The 13074-nt window shown below is 44.1% G+C and overlaps 1 protein-coding gene and 1 non-coding gene across 2 annotated transcripts in view; one reads left to right on the top strand and one right to left on the bottom strand.

The window, feature by feature from the left end:
• ACACB (acetyl-CoA carboxylase beta) overlaps positions 1-3665 on the bottom strand; it is a 94697-nt gene extending 91032 nt beyond the window's left edge. The window contains exon 1 of the mRNA XM_014551888.2: positions 3419-3665. The gene's annotated coding sequence lies outside the window, so the exon portion shown is untranslated. The remainder of the gene's footprint in view (positions 1-3418) is intronic.
• A 5668-nt stretch (positions 3666-9333) lies between these two features.
• TRNAT-AGU lies at positions 9334-9406 on the top strand. Its single transcript has one exon. It is a non-coding gene; the product is annotated as a tRNA-Thr (tRNA).
• The last annotated feature ends 3668 nt before the right edge of the window (positions 9407-13074 follow it).

Here is a 13074-nt window from a genome sequence, read left to right as displayed (position 1 = left end):
GTTTCCCCAACTAGAAAGTCAACTCAGTGAGGGCAGCCAGGACCTGAAACACAGGTCTACCCGTTTGGTCTTCCCCACTCCCATCCCAGCAAGCAGGCGTTTGGCATTTGAACTAAAGACTTCGGTAAATCTGGTGTAGATGCCGTGGGAGGCACACAGCAGTTCCTCAGGAAACCAAGGAAACTGTTCAATACTGATACAGGCTAATATTTGCTGAGCACTTACTACATACTAGGCATTATACTGTGTAGTTTGCATTTATTGGTTTAAAGGGCTACAGAAATTCTAGCGAGAACGTGCCCCCGTCTTGCAATTGGAGATGAGGGGCAGAGGGAGAGTCTGTTCCTCAAGGCCACATCATAATTAAGTGGCAGATTGGGGACCTGTGTTGGACCATCCAGCTGTAGTATGTGTGTGTGTGTATACATGTGCATATGTGTTTTCTCCAGCCCTTCTCCAACACCCGACACCAGCCAAGGCTGTTAGTGCAAAGGTCTGTTAGCAGATCTCCCTGCAGCTACACTAACCTCTCCCTGTTCTAATTCATCCAGAGCCTCGAGAGCCTGAGTTCTGTAGACACACACACACACACACACACACACACCGCCTTTGAGCCCGGCTCAGGAGCTAAAGCCTGGCATCTTATCCCTTCCACGATCCTGCCTCCCAGGATTCTGAAAGGAAAGGAGGAAGGCATGAAATGAAAGGGATCCATGCTTCTCAAGAGGTGCCTGCTGGGGTACCAGCCTCAAAAGTCGGTCTCCATCCCCACCAAATCACAGTCACATCTTGGAGGGTCCTGTTGCAGGTGAGCACATGAAAGGCTCTGACAAGTCCTGCTGCAAAGGGCCCGGATTCCCCGCAGGCAGCCCCGATGCTTCCCAAACTGCTTGGTGCTTTTCCACCTGGCGCGGGTTACTCCACATCAGGAGGGCTCTGAAAGCCCCACTGCACTGGGAGTGTGGACACTAAGAGCACACAGGCTTCCTTACAGCACAGCGGGGAAAGCCAGCTAACAGGCGTTTCCAATAACCAATGGTTCTAGTCAGTCCTGGAGCCTGAGATTGACTTACTTCCAAACAGACAGCAGGGTGTGTTCAAGGTTGCCCTCTAATATCACTCTCACTCATGATTTCATTTGATTTGAAGAGGTGGAGCTTCATGGAGTCCGACAGGCATGGCAGAAAACTCTGGAAGAGTATGCTTGTCTCTTGGGGCCCCAGCACAGGTCGAGGTGGCCAAGGGGTGCTGGCTGAGGTGCAGAGAGTGGGGCTGCTGGTGCGGGGCTGACCTGGGTGGAGGTTCGGCTATTGGTCATTCTCCGAACCTTGGTTTCCTGGTCTGGGAACGGGATAAATAACACCTGGCATGCGGCAACCACTCAATAATCCCTACCTGGCTTTCCTGGCTCTGCCCAGCAGCCCTGGACCCCTTGAATAAACAAACAGCCTACCTTCCCAGAGAACCATCTTACTGCATGGGAATAACTCTACTATCATTATAACAAAGGGCTCTTTAGAATAGATTGTGACACGTAGATGAGCTTTTCTGATCAAATGCAGACCACACTTCCAGGCTTCCCCAGGGACAGATACGCTCTGCTCTGAAGTAAGGATCCCTGGGTCAAAATTCAGAGGAAGTTTCAGAATAAGGTATCCTGAACTTTCAACCAGGATAAGATCTTGAAGAAATCTCCATTTCAAAAGATTAAGATGTTTATTTCCCCATAAAGATCAAGCATGTCATGTAATGTCAAAGTCCAAATTCTGTCTCAGATCTGAAGGTGGTTTAAGTGTCTGAGGGAGTTTACCCAACACCTGGGCAGGAGCAAATGCAACTCCTTTGCATGAACACCAAATGCCTTCCCAAAGCTCCTCAAATAAAGTCACAAAATGGGGACCTTTGCACCTCTGATCACATGACCTAGAATTGGCTGGGTCCTTTCATTTAAAACCTGGACAGGTCAGTAAAGAAATCACATCTTGTAAACAACAAGTATACACAGGGAATTATATTCAATATCTTGTGGTAACTTATGGTGAAAAAGAATATGAAAACAAATACATGTATGTTCCTGTATGACTGAAGCACTGTGCTGTGCACCAGAAATTGACACAACATTGTAAACTGCCTATACTTCAATAAAAAAAAAAAATAAAATAAATAAATAAATAAATAAATAAATAAATAAAATAAAAAGTAGTTGGGGTCTATAGATACAATGGAATACTACTCAGCTACAAAAAAGAATGAAATAATGCCATTTTCAGCAACATGGATGAACCTAGACATTATACAAACTGAAGTCAGAGAAAGACAAATACCATATGATATCACTTGTATGTGGAATCTTTAAAAAAAATGATACAAATGAACTTATTTACAAAACAGAATGAGACTCACAGACACAGAAAACAAACTTATGGTCACCAAAGGGGAAAGTGGCGGGGAGGGATAAATTAGGAGTTTGCTATATGCAGATACAAACTACTATATATAAAAGAGAGAAACAACAGGGTCCTACTGTATAGCACAGAGAACTATATTCAGTAGCTTATAATAACCTACAATGAAAAAGAATATATATATGTATAACAGAATCACTGTGCTATATACCAGAAACTAACAGAACATTGTAAATCAACTATACTTCAATAAACAAACAAAAAAAACCCGCAATGTCTATTTCTTTCAGTTTTTAAGTTGAAAACCCGCTTCCTGGGAGCTCCTAACTCGGTCCTGCCCATTTATGTAAAGTAATAATAAAGATCAGGGTGGGAGATACAGCTGTGTGCAGAGTAAACACACAGAACAAAAGTCTGGAGGAAACAAGGTCTGGGAAGTTTTACACCAAACTGTGTGATATAAAAGGTAAGGGGATAGCAGCTCCTGGGAGGAGAAGGGACACACAGAAGGATGGTTCAGGAAGATGCTCCATTTCACTCTGTGCTGCTTCAAGTCTTTTACTGTGTAGTACACTTTTTCAAAATTAAAGAAAATCGTGTCTTTCTAGCAACAGGACCACCATACCTGTTTTACTCTTGGAGTCTGCTTCCCCCCCCCCCCAAATGAGCAGCAGTTTTGAGAGATTGGACATCTACAAGAAACAGCATTCTCTTTCTTAAGACAGAAGCTTTGGGGGCCAAAAAAAAAAATCCCCTGAAGAAAGAGTTTGCACAGGGATTCCCAGAAACACAACCATTATAGATGCAAAGAAAGGCCCTTCTTTCTCCTTCATCTGTGTTACACTGAGAGCCCTTTAGATAAACTTCCCAAAACCAGAACGGGCACTGCTGTTCCCTGGAAACCCCGCATCCATGCCTCGGTTTAGGGCTGGCCTTCGGTCTGCGTTAAATACCTGTTCACTTGGACACCAGCTTTCTGGTCAGTGACCTCAGCGAGGGGTGAGCTCACTTACCACTTATCTCGCCACCATCTCTTTCCCCACGTCCTCCTGACTGTGCGTTCAGACTGAGGTTTTCCGGGTTACTTGTTTGCCGAGGGCCTGAATCTCAGCCAGCTAGCAGCTTATTGCCATGACTGGAAATGTCACTTTTAGATTAACTGGCTCCTGCTGTTTAAAAATATCCCCGGGGCACTTAAACTTCAAGGCCCCGAAGAGCAGGCATACCCCAGGCCAAGTGAGAAAACTTCTGCCTTCCTCCACGCAATCCCATTACTTGCTTTATTTCAAAATCCTTACATATCTAAGCCACGGAGCATCTAAAGTCCAAGATGTCGTCAGCAATACAAATGAAATCATTTTGGTCCTCCCAAGCCAAGCTGAAAATTAACCCCAGGCAGGCTGTTGGACTTTTGAGAAACAGCTTCTGGAAAGAGCCCACGGTGAACACTGGAAGGGTTTGCTGGGTTAAGGCAGTCACTTTCAAAAGATCATCCGGCTTCTCTCCCCAGAAAAGATTTTTGTAAAACCATCTCAAGGAAGTTGCTGCTCAGTGAGTTGTTTCCTATTTTTTATGACTTGGGAAAAAACACAGATCGCAAACAGCTCCATTCCCATGCAGGGTAACTGTAACTGTAACCCCAGGGCATGCTGGGGCTTGTGGAGAAGGCAGAAATCCAGCAAGCCCTGGGGTTACAGTTACAGAGAGTTCTGAAACATGGGAAGGGCCAGAGGCATCTAAGACGAAGGTCACGTCCAGGTCCAAACCAGAGCGGGTAAAGCAGAGGCCACACAAAAGGGCATTGTGCTCCGACGAAAGGTAAGGGGACAGCCGTTCAGTAGCCTTGATTTCGGTAAACCAGGATGCGCCGTTCTAACCAGCAAGAGGGGAAGACTACAAGGATGCTGAACTCAGGCAACACGGTTTAAATGCTGGCTGCGCCAGGTGTGGCCTTTGCCTGGCCAGAGCTACTTCACTTGTGGACTTGTTTTCTAAGAAGGAATGTTCATGGGAGGATGGACTTCTAGGAATTTTCTCCACCGGGCTTGTGAGCAGGAAATGCACTTCTTGGCTGCTCCCCGTGTCCTCGGGAAGCCTTGGTCTCATGAGCGGCTACCTGGGATGGCGCCACATGTTTGTAAGAGCCGGGGATGTAAAAATGCAGGTGGAGGGCTTAGCCTCTGACGGTGCGTAGACCACTTCTTTCTCAACCCTACTTCACTCTACAGTCCTTTGGAAGAGGCGCCTCTCAAACTACAGACATGTCTTTCCATATTTCCTGGGAGAGCTATCTGTGACTCAGGGAAATTTTTTAAAACTCTGTTGGACTCTGTTTAAAACCCCGAGGACTCCAGATGATTATGACCTGGGCAGAGTGTCAACAGTGGCAAGACGACTGGGCTTGGAAATCAGGTTGACTTGAGTTTGAATCCTTGCTCTGTTACCTGCGGCTTCGAGTCAATGGCCAAGCCTGTTTCTTCATCCAATTACTTTACCATATGATTGAGAAAATTAAATGAAATCACATGCAGATGAGCTTCTACCATGGTGGCTTGCTCAAAACAGGCACCTAATAAATCTTATTTTTAGAATTGTTTTTGGGGGGAGGTAATTAGGTTTAATTAATTAATTTTTCATGGAGATACTGAGCATTTAACCCAGGACCCTGTAGAGGCCAAGCACATGCTCCATCACTGAGCTATACCCTCCAACCAATAATATTTTTTTAATGAAATTTCTTCCTCTCAAAAAGACTAGAAACACTTCCCCTCCTGCTCCACACACACAGGAGAGCTGTTTCTGGTGGTTCAGTTCTCCCTGGATAGTCTGTTGATGGCATAGTATTTTTCTAGAAACCAGAGCCCCCCTCTTCATCACCCCAAATGCCACTAAACTGAGAGGGACACGAGGACACAGGAAGTACAGGATTGAGAAGCAAAGTATTGATCTCTTGGTCCGCTCCATTCACCAATATTTGCATTTCCAAACATACTTCAAAAATTTAAAAACTGGTTCCCGCTGAGATGACCAGCAAGGTAATTTTTGTTTGTGAGACCCAGAGTAAAAATGTCAGAGGACTCCAAATAGGGAAAGAGGCTGTCCCCAGCTGGAACACGTTCCAGTTTTTTCTCAGCTGAGTCACCACCAGCCAGCACACCAGGAACCTCCTCCAAGTAGCCCAGAGCCTCCACAAGTTTTTTCCTTGTACGCCTCGAAGGTTTGACAAGGATGAAAAGCCACTGTCACACACACATACACGAGAAAGTTGGCTTCTCCAATCCAAAACTCTAAGACTTTTTATCCTGGGAACAAACTGAAGCAGAAGGGGAATTTCAAGATGGAAAGAATGTCCTGTCTAATAATGGAAACATCCTAACAGCATGCTGAAGTCTAAAAAATAAAATTCACACTCCCTGACCTTGCCCTGCTGGACCCAAATCACAAACAAGATAGTGGCTTTCATGGGCTTATTTTATAACTTGGGGTTCCCGGGACAACATTGTGCATAACTGAGTATCCTGTGTTTCCAAAAGCCCTCAGCAGATACTCCTCTCCTTGCCTCGGAAGGGAATAATTTTTCGGCCAGAATTCTAATGTGCTCCCATGCAAGCCACACAGAACTGGCCGGGCAGTGGGAGTACACAGCAGATGGGCTCTCTCATTGCTGACATCTGAGTGGAAGCACTAGTGTTAGAGCAGGCAGATAGCTAGATATGAGCAGAGAAAGGGGGACACAGACCAAATGGCAGGAACTGGGCAGAAAGGAGGGGCACAGGCCAAATGCAGGAAACCACACATCATGTGAGCAGCAGGGATCCCTGGGCAGAGAAAGAAAAGCTGGAATCATGGAAACAGCCTAAATGTCCATCAACAGGTGACTGGATAAAGAAGATGTGGTATATTTATACAATGGAATACTACTCAGCCATAAAAACCGACAACATAATGCCATTTGCAGCAACATGGATGCTCCTGGACAATGTCATTCTAAGTGAAGTAAGCCAGAAAGAGAAAGAAAAATACCATATGAGGTTGCTCATATGTGGAATCTAAAAAACAAAAACAAAAACAAAAACAAACAAACAAACAAAAACAAAGCGTAAATAAAGGACAGAAATAAACTCACAGACAGAGAATACAGACTTGTGGTTACCGGGGGGTGGAGGATGGGAAGGGATAGACTGGGATTTCAAAATTGTAGAATAGACTACACTGTATAGCACAGGGAAATATACACAAAATGTTATGATAACTCACAGAGAAAAAAATGTGACAATGAGTGTGTATATGTCCATGAATAACTGAAAAATTGTGCTGAACACTGGAATTTGACACAACATTGTAAAATGATTATAAATCAATAAAAAATGTTAAAAAAAAAAAAAAAAAAGAAAAGCTGGAATCTTTGGGCTGATAAGGGGCCACACCTTTTGGCTTGGAGACCAACAAAGAAAGGTCAGAAAAGGCAGGAATTTCCAGTGACCGAATGTAACCTTTTACTCATCACGCCCTCATTTCAATAAAATTAGCCTTGCAGATCAGAAGTACCCATCATGCACTGACGCCATGACACTTCCGATCCAGACTAAATGAGGACAAAAATCCCTCCTCCCTTTGGGAAGGTGGAGTTGGATGATAATCAGGGAATACGATCTCAAACCCTTCCCTCCCCAATGAATATTCCGCCCATTCATTTTTACACCCTATGTAACTAACTTGCCAAAGAAACTCAGGGCAGCTGCTCACCTGAGCCTGCCCGCTCTCCCCTGAGAGTGTACTATCCATCCTTTAATAAATCCTCACTGTACCTTTTTAACCTCTAAGTCTTGTCTCTGAATTCTTTCTGGGACGGGACAAGAACCTGGAACACCAGTTGCACCTATCGGCGACATGTTTGGCGAGCTGCAGCCAGGAGATTGCAGATCTGGTAAGCCAAGTCCTCTCGCCTCCCTTGCGCTTGGGAGGCACTAACTCTTTCTCTATTACTCTCTTATCATCTGTCACTTCTAGGGCGCTCGCCACTAAAACCAGTCTCTCCGGTAAGGGGATCGTGGACTAAAGATGCGATAGTTCTGTTCTGATAGTTCTGTTCTTCATCTACAGCAAAACAATTTTCTATGCCGCATTCTCTAGGCACACAGTTAAGAGCTTAATACTACCCCCTCCCCGAGGCTATCCTTGTCTCCTCTCCCTGCCTCCACCTCGCTACACTTTCTGGTCTTTCTCTGCCAAAGGGAGGAGGGATGGGTGCATGATGGGTACTTCTGATCTGCAAGGCTAATTTTATTGAAATGAGGGCATAATGAGTAAAAGGTTACATTCGGTCACTGGAAATTCCTGCCTTTTCTGACCTTTCTTTGTTGGTCTCCAAGCCAAAAGGTGTGGCCCCTTATCAGCCCAAAGATTCCAGCTTTTCTTTCTCTGCCCGGGGATCCCTGCTGCTCACATGATGTGTGGTTTCCTGCATTTGGCCTGTGCCCCTCCTTTCTGCCCAATTCCTGCCATTTGGTCTGTGTCCCCCTTTCTCTGCTCATATCTAGCTATCTGCCTGCTCTAACACTAGAACAGAGGTCCAAAAGCTATGGCCCATGTTGGCTGTTTTCCTATGGCTCCTGAACCAAGAGTGGTTTTTACAGTTGTCAAATGTTTGGGGAAAAAAGAATCAAAAGATTTCATGACACTCACAAATCATATTAAATTCCAATCTCAGTGTCCATAAAGTTTTATTGGAACACGGCCACATCGTTCATTTACGTTTTGTAACTGGCTGCTTTCTCTCCAACGAAGAGTTGAGTATTTCCCAGAGACGGGACAATTGCAAAGCCTGAAATATTTACTATTTGACCCTTTACATAAAAAGTATGCTGACTCCTGACCTAAAAAGCCAAGGTCGCCTTTGTGAATATTAGTAAGAGGAAACCTCGGCTGAAATTGGAGTCGGGAAGGCCTGTAGAGGGCGCTCTCACACCCTAGCCCTCCTCATCAATTACCCGAAACAGGAAGACATCAATTACGGATCCCAGCCGGAAGAGACGTACCTTGCACTTGAAGTGCAAGTACTTTACTACTCCAGCAGGAGGAAGATTTTCTTCCTGCCCAGCAGCAAGCCCAGCCCATGGAAACGGCCGCAGCTCAGCCAGTGAGAAGCTGTCATCACCTGAACCCCCGCTTTCCCCCAGTGAACTTTCATTTTTCTCTTGTTGACGATTTCCTTGTCCCACTCTCCTTTCTTCTATTTTGTGCAAACCCTTGGACCATCTCTCTGCTTGCTAGGTGAGATGCTGTCCCATTCATCATTTAACAAGGCCAGTTCGATCGTCAAATATACGCGGTTGAATTTTGTGGTTTCTTTTAACAGTTTGGTGGCAGGGAGGGGATCCAAAGCAAACTTCTGATGACATTTGAGGACAGTGAGAAACCCTCTGAGTTAATTGCCTTTGGAGTGTGTATCTCTCTAAATAAACTTGCTTTCACTTAAAAAAAAAAAATCAGCCTAGAAAGCAAAGATTTTGTATTTTATCACAATGACTTCCTGTGCTCTTTGTCATCATGTCCCTGATTACTTATGAAAACTGAATTTTCTTAATAGTAAAAGAACTAAAATTTTGCTAATAGTTGTATAATCATCTATAATTTGCCTGTTTATAATCTTTTGTTGTCACTTTGGTTAAATCGATAACTAGTGTTTCACAGTGACCTGTGATCCTATTTAGGCACGTGTTTTAAAACCTTTTTTGATATTTTTTTTTCCACAAAACTTCCCCAAATCAAATTCTAAATGAAGTCTTTTTGACCTGGGGGAAACTTTGGGATTTTTCCACAGGGCCTCTGGAGCATTCCAAAATATTCATTAAGCTAATTAGATTTATTGGGTATGTTAAATTACATGAGAAGCATTGTCAAATAAATAGCACTAAGTCAGGGTGGGGAGGGTATAGCTCAAGTGGTAGAGCACATGCTTAGTATGCATGAGGTCCTGGGTTCAAACCCCAGTACCTCCATGAAAAATGAATTAAACCCAATCACCTCCTTCCTACCAAAAGGAACAACAAAAATACAACAACAAAAGATTCTGATTTTAAAAAAGAAAGAAAGAAATAGTACTAAGCTTCTTTATGTTGTATTTCTATAGGTGTATAAGTGTTCCAGAAATTATGTGAAATTCCCAGAAATCTGACAGGTTCTGGTATAATGTTATCACTTGTCACTCTAATTATTAACTTAAAATGTTGAATGAAGTCCTCTAGGACCCCAATCAGAAATGGGCAACAAATAAATGACCTTCTTACTGCTAATCTGTTACCTTCTGAAATTACTGTCATCAGAATTAAGACTCACACTAAAAGGACTAACCCTGAGTCTCTGGGGAAGGTCCTGGCTGATTCTCACGCAAAGGCAGCAGTAACAGAATCTATAAAGATTGCAGCACATGTGGATGAAGTCATTCTGCTTTTGAAAAAAATGATTCCTCATTGCCAGACTGTTGCCATCCTGATGTCCATGTAATGTGGCAACAATTTGCTCCTGAATCAGAGAAATTAAAGCAGGTAAACAATGGCTGTAAGTTAAATGAATCGTCAGGGCTATGGGAAACCCAAGACCACTGCTTGGTTCTTTCTGGATTCCTCGCAAGTCCCCCTCCCCATTTTTACATTCTTTCATGCACCATAATGCATTTAATTTGGGGGGGCGGGAGGGGAAGAAATGAGGTGTTTTTTTTTTAATGGAAGTACTGGGGGTTGAACCCAGGACCTGGTGCATGCTAAGCACGCACTCCACCACTGAGCTATACCCTACCCCTCCACCATATGCACTTAATATGACTCAAATTATGAATCAGCGTTGGTGGGGAGACAGCTGTAAAACTGCAAAAGCAGCTACCAATGATGTCTCATCTGCCAGGTCTGTAATCCTAGAAAAATTATTCTTGTTTTCAGAGGCCCCAGACTCATGAATACTTGCAGCTGGACTTCATTCAGCAGCCACCTGGCGTGGGTTATCAGGTTATCAATATGTTCTTGTTATTGTGTGTGTGTGTGTTTTGAAGGGGTGGAAGCCTTCCCTTGCCACACAGCTGATGACCTCATGGTGGCCAAGAAACTGTTAGAAAATGTTTCCCACGTGGGATACACCTTCCACAGTCTCTAGTGATTGAGGCACCCAGTTCACTGGGCAAATCACATGGACCTTAACAAAAACTCTGCATATTTCATGGAGTTACCACTATCACTCTCCGTCATCAGGCAGGGTCAAAAGAACTAATGGAAAAACTGGGTTCGGACAGAACAAGAATAATATGGGACTGAACGAACTGAAGAGGATGATTACAATTTTTATGGCTCTGTGTTTAAAATAAGGCTGGTTCTTTAATGTTTTTCCAGGTTGAAAGAAATCTTTTCTCTTAAGCCATCAACAATTTGGTAAAGTGTATCTTTGCAACAAAGGTAGAAGCATTTCTCCTCTTTCTTCCTACTTGATGGCTCAAAGGTTCTGAAACTCTTATTAAATAATCTTGCCTTTTCATAACAAGGTATTATTTACATAGGCTCAAAGGAGTCTGTTCTCCTTATAAGAGGATGATCAATGCACCTGGCTCCTGCATCCTTAGATCCACAGCTGATAAAAGGGGAATCTACTTCAGTGTTGTAGAAGCCTAATTGCTTCTATTGAAATGAACCATTCTTTAGTAGAACAATCTCTTCACAGCACGTACCTGGGACACAAATACCCCTAGACACTCTGCAAACTGGGTATTTTGTTTACTGGAAAAGACATCCTCAAAAGGGCACTTTCCAGCCTTACTAACTGTTGTGCTGCCAAACTCCAGGGAGTGAACTCTTGGATTCACGGATCACACCTAAAAAAAAATACCCCAATCCAACTGTTCCTACACATCAACTGGTGACCTGAAACTACAGATTTCCAGGAATTGAGGCAGACAGCACCTGACAGGTTTTCCCAAGATGTCTGGACCAGGCACGTATATCTTCCAACCTCTGCTCACTCTCTCTCTGCAAGATAATGCCCTTATTTGCATCTCTCAGTCTGTTGCAATTTTTGGATCTGTCATCAGAAACCTCGATCTGCCCAAGACAGTAATGAGCCCTCGTTCACCCTATAATTTCGATAAAATCCCAAATGCCACTGTGTGTTTTCATTGTTCCAAGGGCCCATTTTATAAAGTGACAATACTAACCCCACCTAATCTTGTTTCTTGTTTCAGTCTAACCCAGCCCTGGGATGGGAAAATGAGATCTCTCGAGTCTCTATAGAAGAAACTCTGTGCGACAGCCCATGTAAATTGGGCCATTTGTCAGCTTACTGACCCACCCATCAATTTAGACAGGCTTTTGATATGTAATAATACTGTCGGAGCCTTGGTTGAATGATGCTAATGTCTCTATACCAGTGAACGGGTCCATAGATACAGTCGCTTGTGCAGGAGCCTGAAGCACACCTCCTGGCTACATCCTTAGACATGGAGGTCTTACTAATGGCCTTTATGCTTGGGCAGCTCATTGCCTCCACAGCTGGAGAATAAAAGAACAGTGTGTTGTTTTCACTGTTGTGTTCTCTCTCCGTAACAAAGCAGAAGCCTCCCACTGGTCCATCCCACTTAACCTCTACAACTGCCTTAAATAAGAACTTCCAGGAGGCGTATGTGATGCTGGGTTTGCCTTCACAGGGAGAGCTTTCCTTCCGCGAATGGGAGGTAAGTGCCAATGAACACGTGATCAGAAATCTCTTCCTAACGTGATAAGAGTTGGCCAATTCCACAGCCAGAGAGGTTTTAGCTCAGCAATGATCGTTTGACTCATTGGCTGAAACAGTTTGGCATAATCGTATATCCCTTGATTATCTGCTTGCTGAGCAAGGAAGTCTCCGAAATAGAGAGCACCGCCTGCTGCATGTGGATAACGGCCTTGGGAGGACTCGGAACCCAACTGCAGAAAATTAGGGAACAAATACATTGGCTATAACAAATTTCACCTGACAATCCAGTCGTCTGTTTAGCCAGTTACCCTTAGGTCTGGGTTTAGAACTATCATACAAAGTGGGTGGGGGTTGTTTGTAATTCTGCTTTGCATACTTGTTGAGTTCTGTACCTGCTGTTTGATGGACCTTGGGGAAAATGACGTGCTTGACAGGTGATGCTAGCTCAGCACTTCAAGGATGACTTCCAACATTCACAACCTTGACAAAGTATAAACCTGGAAATAAGAAAGGCCTGAGAGTTCTCCTTACTGCCCTCCCTTGTTACTCAAATGTGGTCTTGGGCAGTTTCTGGTCTGTGTACTTTCCCCCAAGGCAAGGCCCTTCCTGGCACTGAGGGACGAAGGCTACTGAATTCAGTAACCAATCTCTGCATCAGCGATGCTTTTGGAGAAAAGTCCTGAACAAAAGGGTAACCATGAAAATTCATAAAAGGAAACAACTAAAACTGGAACTGGCAGGTCTGTAGAGGTAGCTCTCATGCCTTCCGGTAACTGACTCTGGCCTATTACCCCAAACAGAAAGACTGTCAGTCACAGACCCCAATCTGAAGAGTTTACCATACTTTACCACTCCTGCAGGAAGATTTTCTTCCCGCCCAGCAACAAGTCCATCCCATAGAAACAGCCCGGCTCAGCCAACAAGAGGCCTTTGTCACTTGAACCTACTTTCCTCC

The sequence above is a fragment of the Camelus ferus genome, chromosome 32, assembly GCF_009834535.1.
Source record: "Camelus ferus isolate YT-003-E chromosome 32, BCGSAC_Cfer_1.0, whole genome shotgun sequence".
Lineage (NCBI taxonomy): Eukaryota > Metazoa > Chordata > Mammalia > Artiodactyla > Camelidae > Camelus > Camelus ferus.
This window is presented reverse-complemented; position numbering and strand designations above follow the sequence as displayed.